The 13,824-nt window shown below is 47.0% G+C and overlaps 1 long non-coding RNA gene across 2 annotated transcripts; it reads left to right on the top strand.

Moving 5' to 3' along the window:
- The first annotated feature begins 135 nt into the window (after positions 1–135).
- On the top strand, positions 136–5,109 carry LOC147014078 (uncharacterized). Of its 2 annotated transcripts, none has more exons than XR_015050636.1 (3): positions 136–465; positions 4,084–4,151; positions 4,344–5,109. It is a non-coding gene; the product is annotated as an uncharacterized LOC147014078 (long non-coding RNA). The 2 variants fall into 2 exon arrangements; XR_015050635.1 differs by having other exon boundaries at positions 136–513.
- The last annotated feature ends 8,715 nt before the right edge of the window (positions 5,110–13,824 follow it).

Here is a 13,824-nt window from a genome sequence, read left to right as displayed (position 1 = left end):
AAACCTTCCTCGATCTCCGGGTCATGGTGGAAGGAGAGACGCAGATTTCAGTGCATTGGGTGATCGGGATTTGCGCACAGAGATTGGCGGCGTTCGCTCCTCAGCTGAAGCCGATTCGTGTCCTCTTGTCCGTGACCACAAAATCACAAAAACGGTCTTTGTGTTGAGGGATGTGGACGATTCCGGTTCGACGGCCATTCCGGCACTTTTGGGAATCGTTCTCTCAGTTTTTCCCTTCCATCATGGGGAAAAAAAAATCATCTCTCCCATGGAATGAGGTTCTCGAACCGGGTCGAGCTGGTTGTGCGTCCGTCAGGGAGAGTGTGTGAGGAGAGACTGGGTCTTCGGGGAGGGAGGGTTCGGAGGGAGGGTTCAAAGGGAGGATGTGAGGTGGATTGCGATGAGGAGAGGTCGACGATCGTCGTGTCAGTTCCGTATTGTGCGCGTCGATGAGGCCGAACATCGGTTGGTCCATGTGAAAAGAGATCCAGATTTTGTTTGAGGAAAACCCTGGTTAGTGGTAGGGTGGTGGAAAATGAGGAAACTGGGGTCGAGGGTGTAAATGAGGAAACTGGGGTGGAGGGGTGTAAATGAGGGGTAATGTGTAAATGAGGAAACCCAAGCAGAGTGGTGTAAATGAGGCAACCTGGGTAGAGTGGTGTAAATGAGGGGTAACGAGGATCGAGGATGTAAATGAGGAAATCCCGGCAGCGTGGTGTAAATGAGGAAAGTAAAAGTGGTGTTAATGGTCGAGTGAAACCCTGGTTACCTCTGTGGAGAGCTGGTGAGTTATCGAAGGTTCCCTAAAGGAATGACAAATTCCTGCTCGAACGTGCAGCAGTGGCACGCCCGCACTTCGGCAATGATGCAATCAGCAGGTTGAGTTCGGAACGTTTCATCCAAGTTTACATCCATTGATAACATTGTGTTTAAATACACCTTTCTCGAAAAGTACGCATGTGCATTTCACGAGTCTCCGATGATTATATACACGCATGTATATATATATATATATATATATATATATATATATATATATATATATATATATATATATATATATATATATATATATATATACATATATATACATATACATATATATATATATATATATATATATATATATATTGTTACGGATTCGCGCCCGCCGGCGTGCTGACGGCCACGTAACTCGAATCGCGGCACGTCGCCCACCGGACGGACAATCCAGTCGTGACCCTCTCGGACGAACGCCGGGAACCAGTCACGGGTGGACCTTTCGGTCTCACCGCGATCGAGCCAATCAGCCCCCGCGTGGGATAGGGTTGCTCGCCAAATTCGACCTACCTAAGTACCCACACGGAGGGTAGACCGGGCGATCGCACCTCGCCGCAGGTCGACTTCGGACACGGGCCACTTAAGCGACCCGTTCCGTACTATCGGGATAACCGAGCGGTGTTATCGTCGGCCTCGACGGTTCGATTAATTATCGGGCGTATTCAGCCCACTACCAACCCTTTACGTGAAGCAAGATGAGGATTCAATGAAAGAAACGACGAAGCGAAGCGGGAAACAGTTCAACACAAAGCACATTTATTCGCGATGAACGGAAAGCACACATATTCAATTCCACCAAAAGCACATAGAAAAGAAAAACACAATGCAATTTACACAAAAAGCAAATGCGACAATGCAGATCTAATACCGATTACGCGAGCACACGGCAACACTTATACAATTTTACTTCACAGACGGCGCCAACACATACCCAAAACCAAGGAAAAGAACACCCTCAAAGATGAGGCGGGCCTGAGGCCGAGACCGGGTCGGGCCTACCCGTCTGGTGATGAGACGCGGAGCGGCGATGGTGCCTCAACTCCGCGGGCCTCGCGGACAGTGTCTGGTAGGGGGTGGGAAAAGGGGCCCCCTTGGTCGCACTATCTCAGCGCGGGGGGAAACAGGAGGGGGTTGCTGATGCTCGGGGTATAGAGGATTTCGACTCTGCCTCGAGTCCCGCGACGAGCGTCTCCACCTCGGCCAGGTCGCGCCGTCGGCCTCCCTGGTGTGCAGCTCCCTGCACGACGCGAGCACCCCCTCGTCTGCCCTCGCCGCCTCTCCACAGCTCCGTCCCCTTTGCTCCGACTCCAACGCACACGACGACGACCAACTCCTTCTTGCTTCTTCTTCCCAACTCCACCGACTGCGAAGTCTTAACTCTCTATCCTTTTGACTGACGAACGCGGTCGCTTATATAAGCCCCGTGGCTTCGCTCTCTCATCTTTGACCCCCTGCCTTCGACCTTTCACCTCGCTCCCCATTGGCCCGAGAAAAAGTGGGCGTGAATGCTTTTTGATCCATAAATTTGCATATAGCGATCGCCCTCCAACGCCCTGGAGGCAGGGCCAAATCGCCCCTCGCTCACCGATTGGACGGAACAAAAGTGGGCGTGTGTCGTTTTTGATCCGTTTTTGAAGTGGAAAATCCGTGGTTTTGTACACGCTGTTCGGCGCGCGCCCTGCACGAGTCCAACACCGGTACCCACAAGCGGCGCAAGAACGGTGGCGATGCGACGGTTGCGAGGTGTGACGTGAAGCGGCGCCGCGGTGGGTGGTTGATGTTGTGGTTGGTGGTGGTAACAATGGCGGTTGGTCCAAAATAAAGATAGTAAAAGAAAAACGGCTATCCTGAAGAGTCGCAGCACGCATGAATAACATTTATTCCCACTAGACAACGGGTTTGGGCCTAACTACACATATACTTACCGAGATATCTCACCTAAGGGACCTGAATGGTGGTTTGCGAATTTGGTAACCACAACAATATATATATATATATATACACACATATATACATATACATACATATACATATATATATATATATATATATATATATATATATATATATATATATACACATATATATATATATATATATATATATATATATATATATATATGTGTATATAATCATTGGAGACTCGTATACATACATACATATATATATATATATATATATATATATATATATATATATATACATATACATATACATATACATATACATATACATATACATATACATATACATATACATATATATATATATATATATATATATATATATATATATATATATATATATATATACACAATGGCGAAGCTCTTATAAAAGCTCCATGCTCTTGCACTGGTTGAGATGAAACAGCACCGTGTGTAGTCTCCCATTCTGTGTTCTGCTCCAGCTTCTTGCCCCAGTTAAGCATGCTACTGCTACATGCCTTCCTCACTGCCCTTCCTGGGTGTTGTTGTTTATGTGTGTTGTGTGTCCCTTTTAGGGGCATGGGGAGGGGAGGGGGTGGGGGTGAGATGCAGTGGATGGAAGAGATAGATTGTCTTTTTCCCTTTGTCTTTCGGGAATCGTGTTTGTTCCGCGTACTGTGTAAGAATTGATTTATTAATTTATTTGTTGAAGACCAGTTTGTTACTGTTTCTGCCATTTTTTAGGCAAACAATCAGGTTCATTTTATTTCTTCTGGGGGGAAGTTAAATTTATTGTAATCTAATGTGATAAAAGGCGTGGGAGTAACCAGCGCTGTATCACAAGCAGTGATAACCGCTTCTTGTCGGCTTGTGAGAAAGGTTGAGTTTGGCATGATTCACAGTCTAGGCCGGTGGTTGCCATCTACTCAACAGTACTTTATTGATTCTTGGAAAGTAGGTTGAGATTGTTTTCTTGAAAGAGAGTTGTATCACACTATGTAGGACAAGTAGTTAACCTTTCTCATTTCATTCCATTGTACTGTGTTGTATTTATCATTTATAGCAATTATAACAGGTTTGTATGAACCACTTGATGGACCTCATCATTCAGTTATTTATTTTGTTTGATTTTGCTTATTCTCCATTGAGATGGTTTTAATATTATTTTCATAATGTAACTTCAATTTCGGTTTGAACTCATTGTTGGTAAAAACAGCAAAAATGACCTGAGTAGGTTAGGATTTTATTCATTACAATGATTTGATGTATCATGTTATAAAATATATTTTATTTACATTGTCCCCCATATTTCCCTCATCCAATACCCTCCCTTCCACAGCCTCTATCAAAAATGATACACTGAAGCTCGAGGATACAAAAGGGAGGCTGATGTCTGCAGAGGAACAAGTAAGTTTATGGCAAACGTGCTACATATGGGATCATACATTTAGTGGATTGCCATCTGGGGGCCCAGACTGCATTGAACAAATATTTATTTACACTTTGTCGAAAATTTATTGTGGGAGGAAGAAACATTGCTCCTGAACTCATTTTTCTCATGTTATTTTCTCGATCCTTCCTGACCTCCGCCCATGGGAGACCTCCGCACGAAGCTCACCGGACAATGTACCAGCGACTTTGATGACCCCAGTGACTGAGATCGCTGGAACTGAAACTGTATCTCTCGATTATGTGGATGTGCAAGGTAAGTTTATTTTAATGGTGATTGGAAAAAACATTTTGAGAGAACAAGAACATAGCTGTGATTAGTTGGGCAAACTGTTTCATTGCAATACCTTTTGTGAATAATTTCTTCATTGTAAATATAACAACAGATTGAACACAGCTTTCATTTTTGTTCTTTTAAATGATTTTCGCCCTTGTTGTAGTTTCACACTTTTTTTTTTGTATACCTTGGTCGAGGCTCGTATGAGAGCTAACACACAACTCACAGCAAGGGGGCATGAGACAAGAGGGGTGGGAGTGGAAGGGACAAAACAGTGGGGAACAGACACATTAGGTGAACTGTGGAAGGGAGAGGGATGGCGATGGGACGGGGAACATGGCGAAGAGAAGATGGACATTACAGGGACTTTCAGGAAGGAAAGCAGGGGAATTGAAGGAAGTGGGCTTGGGTGGATTATCGGGGGTAGAAAAGATTGAGGATTTGGATGGGGGAAGATAAGAGGTGGTGGTGAACAGCTGTTTTGAAAGCCTGGAGGGAAGAATGGGAAAGAATAGAGTGAGGAAGTTTATTCCAAAGGCGGGAAAAAAGAGGAATGAAAGAGTGAAGATGAGCAGTGATTCGTGATTTTGGTAGTTTTACCAGAAGGGGGTTGTTGGCGGACCTTGAGCGCCCTGTGGAAATGTGCTGGGGACAAATCGCAGAGAGAGCAGGGGGGGCATGGCTGGAGAGGAGTTGGTAGAAGACAGAAAGACCACCGACCAACCTGCGGTGATTGAGTGAGAGGCCCAAAGACTCAGCTTCATTGCGGGAGATGCTGATGATCTTAAATGCCCTGGTTTCGACACCGTGAAGCCGAGAAAGGTGGGAGGCAAGAGCACCAGCCCAGAGGGGAGAGCAGTACTCCATCAGGCTACGGACAAAAGCTTTGTAAGTGGTCAGGAGCTCAAGAGGGCCGAGGAAGGACTTTGCACGACGGAGGATTCCCAGTCGGCGACTGGCTTTTGAGGCGAGGTTGGAAATGTGACTTTCCCAGGAAAGGATAGTGAGACCCAGAAGCTTGAAAGAAAAGACTTCTTCCAGAGGATTGTTGAGAAAGTGGATGGGGGGGTTTTCTAAACGGTCCTTTCGAAGAGACATAGTGAGAGTGTGAGATTTGTCTGGATTGAAAGACATGTTCCACGTGTTGGACCAGTTTGTGATTTTATCCAGATCTGCAGTGAGCGAAGAAGCTGCTGCTTGCCGGTCTGAGGGATGACAGATGGTACGGCAGAGGGTGGAGTCGTCGGCAAAGAGAAATAGAGGATTTTCCAGGGAGTCCGAGAGATCATTGATGAAAATCAGAAAAAGAACAGGGCCCAGAACGCTACCTTGAGGAACTCCAGCCTGCACAGGAAGAGGGGATGAAAGAACTCCATTTAGGGCCACACGTTGACTGCGACAGGAGAGGAAGTCTGCGAGCCATGAGTGGAGATGGCCTTGAATACCATGGGAAGAGAGTTTGGTGAGTAGTGCAGGGTGCCAGACTGTGTCAAAAGCACGTGATATGTCCAGGGATATGGCTCGGATTTCCTGTCTGGCATTGAGGACCTCCATCCATTGATGGGAGAGCAGAAGCAGCATATCCAGGGTAGAGTGACCTTGTCTGAAACCAAATTGATGATTGGAAATCAAGCCATTGGAGAAGAGGAACGATTTCATGTCTGAAGCGATGATGGATTCCATAACCTTGCTGATGATTGGGAGAAGGCTGATTGGTCTGTAGTTGCAGGGATCTGTTTTTGCACCTTTTTATGCAGGGCAGTGATGTTAGCAGAATTCCAAGCAGATGGCAGATGACCTTGGGCAAATGAGAGGGTGAATAGAACAGAGAGAGGGTGAGCAAGAGCAGAAGAGCAGGCTTTGAGGACACGTGGGCTGATGCCGTCTGGACCGGTTGCAGAATCTGACTCGAGGTTTGAAAGCAAGCTCTCCACTTTGTAAGAAGAAAAAGATACAGAGTCCAGGGACAGTTGGGTGCGACTGAGTAAAGTGGGTAGAGATAGTGATGGGTTTAGGACACAAGATTTAGCTGCAAACACCGAGTTTAGACATTCAGCTTTATCACGTGTGGTATCAGTAGTGCGGCCATTTGAGGTAAGGGAGGCGATGGAGGGGGAACATACACCAGAAACAGATTTGATTAAACGCCACCAGGATTTGGAGGAGGGAGAGAGGTTTGAGAGTTCAGACTTGAGATGAGAAAGATGTTGTTTTCTGGCTCTCCTGAGGGTAGATACACACTTGTTCGGAGCTTTGTGGAAAGAACTGAGATTGCCCTCAGTTGGGTTTGCTTTCCATGAGGCAAAGGCAAGTTGTTTCAGGACAACTGCCTCGCCACAAGCTTCAGTAAACCAAGGGCGGGAGGAAGGGTAAGACAACTGAACACGAGAGGGGATAAATCTGTGCATGAGGGAGAGCAAGTTTCTTTGAAAGAATTCCCAGGATGAGTTGATGTTTGAGAAAGTAGTGATAGGAGACCAGTCTGTAAGTTTGATGGCTGCTCGGAGACCCTGCCAGTCGGCTTGAGTGAAATGCCAGACTCGACAGCGGTGAGGTGGTTCTCTGATAACAGCCAGAGAGATGTCCACTTTAACAAGGACGTGGTCAGAAGAACGAATTGGAGCGAAGGAAGAGCAGCAGATATTGTCTGGGAAATTTGTCAGAATCAGATCCAGAAGAGATGGAGTACCATTGGTTGAGATCCGGGTCGGGAAGTTGACCGATTGAGTCAGTCCCAATGAGTCACAAAAAGCTTTTGCAGAGGTGCCATGGCAGGTGAGAGAGGTACCCACACCTAGCCAAGTGGCGTGATGACAATTGAAGTCACCACATAAGAGGAAGAGAGAGTTTGGATGAGAAGATAGAAGATGGTCCATGTTTTCGGATAGTGAGGTGTAGATGGAGTCATCACTGTTCGGTGCACGGTACAGTACACATATAAACATGAGGTGGGAGTGGAGGGGAAGCCGAAGCCAGAGGTATTCCTGGGGGTGTGGGGGAGTGAGAGCAGTGCATGGAGAGTGAGGAATAGAGTCTTTGATGAAGAGAGCAACACCTCCACCAGGACGAGGCTCAGGTCTATCATACCGTAAGAGGGGGTAACCAGGGAGAGATACTTGGGAGTCAGACACGTCTTGGGAGAGGAAAGTTTCTGTTAGGCAGATAATGTCTGGTTTGTCAGTGGCAACCTGTATGGAAAGATCTGAAAGGTTTGAGCGAAGGCCCCGGATATTTGAGGTCCACACTTTTAATGAAGAGGTAGGGGAGGAGGCTTTGGGTGCAGGAGGGGGAGGGGGAGGGTAGGACAAGGGACGAGGGGGGGAGGTAAGGAGGGTTGTTGAAAGAGTGTGGGGTATTGCAGAATAGCGAGGGGAGGGGGCAGAATGAGGAGGAGAAAAGGCTCTGTGGTGCTGGGGAAGAGGGGGGACAAGAGACAAGGAAGAAGGCAGTTGAGGATTTTAGGAGGTGGAGTGAAGAGATGGAGGTGAGAGCGCAGTGGAGGGAGGCAGCTTGGTGGATGAGAGGGGGGGCAACGTTGAGAAGGATGAGTGAGGGGGATGAAAAGGTGGGAGAAAGGTGAGGGGGGAATTTTTGAGACAGTTGAGAGGGAGGCTTGGAGGGAGAAGAGTGGGATGGTTGCTTTGAGAGTGAGAGTGAGGGGTGAGGGGGTGAGTTGGCACTGAAGTTGGAAAAAAAGAATGGTTGATGGAAAGCGAACATCCATGGCAAACTGTGGTTTTTAAAAGTTTTAGGTCAGAGATGCGATTTAACACAATTCTTGATGGATGCAATGAAGGCGAATTCAGAGAATGGAGAGAAGAAGCGCTGTAATAGTTGGATTTTTTAGACAAGGAATGAAGGAGAGGTCGAAATGAGAGCAGTCTGTTAAAATAGCAGAAGAGTAGTGCATTGTGAAACAGTAAAGAGTACCACATGTGTGAGAGAGGAAGATGAAGCATTATAAGATCGTTTTTGTTGTTAATATTAATGTTTGAGAGAGTTCAACAGATTAGGTCATGGAAGTGTAGAAAAAAAAATCGAGGAAGAAGACAAGGAGGAAGTTAAGAGGAAGAAGAAGAAGCAGAATCAGGAGAAGGTGAGCGTGTTGTTGTTGTTGTTGGGTATATATTTTTTTATTTTATTTTATTTTTTTTGAGATAAGAAAGAGATTCGTTGGGAGAATGTGGGATGTTTGGAAAGTGGGGAGGATGAAAAATGAAGGTAATGGGGAGGATAGAAATTGAAGGTAATGGGGAGAAAAAAAAAAAAAAAAACGATCGAACACCGAGTGGAACCGGTAGGCCTCAAACCTAGGCCAAGGCCTAGGCCTCAAACACCAGGTAAGAACGTCGACAAAAATACTCACAAAATAGCACGATTTTTGAAACAAAACCGAACGAGGAACACACAGTAACATGTAGGTGAGAAAATTAAACAGTTAAAACAGGACAAATAACAACCGGAAACTTAACTTTGAGAACGTCAGCAGGGAGCCCCGAAGGAGACCTCTCGTCGCTCCAAAACCAAAACCGGAAGTCGGTTTCCGGAGAAACTCAATGTGGTATTGAGTTTCTCAATGTGGTCCTGTACACTTATGTTGGCATCATAATAATTTTTCACTCATTCAAGTGGCAACAACTTTCACTGTGTTAAACCTCATGGAATAATTTGGAGAGATGAATGACTGGTCTGCATTTGTTTTGCTCAATTTGATTTCAAAGTCACCCAAGTGTAATTTTTTCGTTCGTTTGTCCAATTATTTGCTCATCCCAAACCAAAATCCTTCAGAATGGCTGCACTTTAATTCACTGGAAGATGATGAAGAGGAAGATTTGATGGAAATAACCTGGGAAAGCATCATTGGTATTGTATTCATCATTTTAGATGTTTACTGGGTCGGTTCCCGTTTGACAGAGTGGATAAAGAGTTTGGAGAAGATTTCCACTAAAAGAAAGAGCAACTCTAAAAAGAGGAAGAGTCAGCGCAATATTTGTTGAAAGTTTACATGTCAGGTTCGATCTGTGACCTGCTACAGGTACCATGTAAACCTGTACTAACCTGTTCCATGGTCGGGTTGTCGGCGACTAAACCGTCTCCCCCACCAGGTTTTCTGGTGAGGAGGGTGTTTGGATATTGACACCCAGCAGGATTAAAAACAAAACCTGTCAAAGGGCGGAGGAGCTCCTTGTGAGCCAACGGCCATCCATATCTAGTGCCCAACTGTGTCTGCGGACGTCCTCCTGCAGTTGGGTCACTTCTTCTTAGGAGGTTGGTGGCAGGATTTGCACTCCGGCCACCGTAAAACCCTTCATTCCGCAAAACGCAAAAACGCAAAGAAATCTGAAAACCCACTCCGTGGAAGTACGTCCTGTGCAGCTTCCCTTCGCAGGGCAGCTCACCGGATGACGGGATTGGGGCAAAGCCTTCGGGACCCCCAATCTTTGATAGGAGGGAAACCACGGGGTAACATCCCTGGGTCAGATTGCGGGAGAGTGTGTCGGAGTGGTGCTGAGGTGTCGTCCACCAGACGGCGGTCTCCTTGGGTTAACCTGAGGCGGTCCCTTCGGGTGGGTGCCTGGAATGTCCTATCCCTAAGAGAGGATGATCACCTGTCTCTGTTATCATCTGAGCTCAAGCGTTTGGACATCGGGATTGCAGCTCTCTCTGAGGTTCGGAGTCCGGATTGCGGCGAGATAATGGTGGGTGGTTACACCTACTATTGGTCTGGTCGCTCTGATGGTTACCATACCCAAGGAGTTGCTGTAGCTGTGTCCAATAAGCTGACCCCAATGATAATTGAGGTAACACCGGTCAACGAGCGTATTATGAGATTAAGGATTCGTCACTCCTTCGGTGTCATTTCCCTGGTCTCTGTTTATGCTCCGACTGAGGCGAGTGATCTCACCGTGAAGGATGCATTCTACGCCACACTCGAGTCTGTGGTTGATCAGTGCCCCAGACGAGATACACTTCTAGTCTTGGGGGATTTCAATGCATCGACTGGAACTGATAGGGACGGTTATGAGGTGTGTGTTGGTCCCCATGGGTCAGGAAATATGAACCAGAATGGCACTAAGTTCCTTGACTTTGCAAGAAGTCATGGACTTAGGGTGGCTGGTTCATGGTTTCAGCGCCCACAAGCTCATCGCTGGACTCGGTATTCCAACGCTGGCGGTGTGGCAAAGGAGATTGACCATGTCCTCATTAACAGTCGTTGGAGGATGATCCAGAACTGCAGGGTCTACCGGAGTGCTCAGTTCCTCAATACTGACCACAGGCTTGTTGTAGCAACTCTAAAGCTGCACCTTAAATCCTGGAGAATGGTACCATCCCAGCCGAGGCTGGATGTTGCCAAGCTCAGGGATGAGAGAGTAGCTGAGGAGTTTGCGAACAGGCTGAGTGGACACTTGGGGGGGTCTGGGTGCTTTGGGGGGTCCTGAAGAGTTGTGGAGTGTCTTCAAGACCACCGTCCTTGATGTTGCCGGTGGATGCCTTGGAACTCACCGCAGGGCAAAGAAGAATTTTGTCTCTCAAGGGACACTGGATACCATTGACCAGAGTCGCAGGGCCAGGCTGAATGGCAGAGCTGAGCTGTTCAGGGAGCTGAGGCGTAAAACTGTACGTGCACTGAGGGTGGACAAGGAGGCCTATGTGCGAGGAATCTGTGAGGGGGTAGAGCATCACCTGTGGACAGGTGATTCTCGTCCCGCTTACAGGGGAATTCGTGCATTACGTTCATCCAAGCCCATCCCTCGGAGCACTGCAGTTCGAGCAGAGAGTGGTAGGCTCTTGACAGAGGAGTCTGAAGTGAAGGCCCGCTGGGCCGGTTACTTTGAGCGGTTGTACCAGGCTGATCCCCCAACTGTCGAGTTGGACGTCAAGGGTGTTACAATCCCTGTTGCTGACCCTCGAATCAACTGTGGTCCACCTACGCTTGTGGAAACATGGGCTGCGGTGAACCAGTTGAAACGGGGCAAAGCTCCAGGGATCTGTGGCATCCATGCCGAACTTCTCAAGGCTGGTGGAAATGCTGCACTCGTGTCGTTGCATGCAGTTTTGTGCTCTGCCTGGAACACAGGCATCATCCGAACTGACTGGAAGAGGGGCCTTGTTGTCCCTCTCTGGAAAGGGAAGGGTGATCGCCAAGACTGCAACAACTACCGAGGGGTGACGCTGCTCTCAGTGCCGGGCAAGGTCTTTGCTCGGATAATTCTCGATAGGGTTCGCCACCATCTGCTTGAGCACCAGTGTCCAGAGCAGTCAGGCTTTACACCAAAGAGGTCAATGATTGACCGTATCCTTGCACTTCGTGTCCTCACCGAACGCAGACGAGAGTTTCGGCAGGGGCTGCTTGCAGCCTATGTTGATCTCTGTAAAGCGTTCGATTCAGTGAATCGGGATGTCCTCTGGAGGATTCTTGGTCTTCGTGGAGTGCCACCAAAACTGATCAATCTGATGTCTGAACTCTACTCTGGTACTGAGAGTGCTGTGAAGTGTGGTGGTACCATCTCTGACTTATTTCCAGTTGTTACTGGAGTTCGTCAGGGATGTGTACTTGCCCCCACACTTTTGAGCACTTGTATGGACTGGATTCTAGGGAGGATGTCGGAGAGATCAAGTTGCGGTGCGTCATTTGGGAATGTCAAGATCTCGGACCTTGACTTTGCAGATGATGCAGTCATCTTTGCAGAGACTTTAGACATCCTCTTGGGGGCCCTCGAGGTGCTGAATGAGGAGTCGGAGCCGTTGGGATTACGGGTTTATTGGGTCAAAACTAAGATCCAGGCTTTCGGTGACATCTTGGATGCTGCTGTCCTGTCTGTGTCTGTTTGTGTTGAGGATGTTGAGGTCGTGGAGAGATTCACTTACCTTTGCAGCGATATTCATGTCTCTGCTGGCTGCGAGTCAGAGGTCAATAGACGTCTGGGTCGGGCCTGGGGAGTCATGGATTCACTGGATCATGGGGTGTGGCGCTGCCGGTACCTGTGCGGGAGGACGAAAGTCCGAGTCTTCAGGTCCTTGGTACTTCCAGTCTTGCTCTATGGGTGCGAGACTTGGACTCTGACCAAGGATCTGAGACGGAGACTTAATTCCTTTGGTACCAGGTCTCTTCGGAGAATCCTTGGCTATCGCTGGTCGGATTTTGTGTCCAACGAGCGGTTGCTGAGAGAGACTCGGATGAGATTTGTTAGCTGCATAGTCCGTGAGCGTCAGTTGCGGCTGTATGGACATGTGGCTTGTTTTCTTGACTCTCCAGATTCTCTCAGCGAGGGAGTCTCATGAGTGGAGGAGGCCAGTGGGTCGACCACGTGCCTCATGGTTGCAACACGTTGACCATCATCTCAAGGAGATGGGGATGGGCCTGGCATCTGCCTGGGGGATGGCCAGACAGAGGCCCCTGGAGTACCGGCGGAAAGTGGACGCAGCGACGTGCTGTTCTGGCACATGCTCCCATACCTGACCTGACCTGTTTACATGCTTAGGATGTTTGTGCTTTTATGACAATAAAATAAATATACAACATGAAGCATCGTGTTCGAATCCTATTTTGTCAATGTATATTTCCATCGGCTGTTTTGACCTTTATTGACCCCAATATGTATGCATAGTTGGTTGGCAGCTGTGTACATCTCAAATGTTATTAACCTTCGAAATATTGTCCACCAGGACAGTCTCCAATGTCAACAAGTAAAAAAAGACAGAAAATGTCATAGTCCTCATTGTCTTAATTATTTTGCTGTTTGGAGTTAAAGAGCTATAGTAGGGCAACTTTGCTAAATATAGCATAACAATTGTGCATTTTGTGAGGAAAACACCAAATTTGGCACACTAGTAGCCTATCATATTATGAACAGATTTGGATATTGGGCCATCTCAAATTCAGCCGCTGATGGCTGTGGCAGCCATTTTCCACTGCCATCAAAAATTTGAGATGGCCCAATATCCAAATCTGTTCATAATATGATAGGCTACTCGTGTGCCAAATTTGGTGCTTTCCTCACAAAATGCACAATTGTTATGCTAAGTTGCCCCACTACTAACCCATATTTATATAAACAACTCAAATGGCTGCCAGTCTTCCAGTCGGCCATCATTGATCAGATCACAAAATTGAATGAGGGGCACATGTATGCCATCATGTGCTGTGCTTGTGCCAAGTATGAACAAAATTGGACCATGCATGTCTGAGAAATACAAGGAAATCAGACACAGGTGGAGGCCACTCAGTCCATCATACCTGCACAACATCAACACCACACTAATTTAACAACACAAGATCCAAAGAAGAAAATGCAATTGTTTTTATTTATTTTTTTACTGTTTTTGTGGGTTTTTTTTATTTATCTATTTATT

The sequence above is a fragment of the Eptatretus burgeri genome, chromosome 13 (genome assembly GCF_056783735.1).
Source record: "Eptatretus burgeri isolate ZD-2024b chromosome 13, Ebu_testis_v1, whole genome shotgun sequence".
In the NCBI taxonomy this organism is placed as follows: domain Eukaryota; kingdom Metazoa; phylum Chordata; class Myxini; order Myxiniformes; family Myxinidae; genus Eptatretus; species Eptatretus burgeri.
Note: the sequence above shows the minus strand (reverse complement) of the source record. Positions and strands in the feature narration are given on the sequence as shown.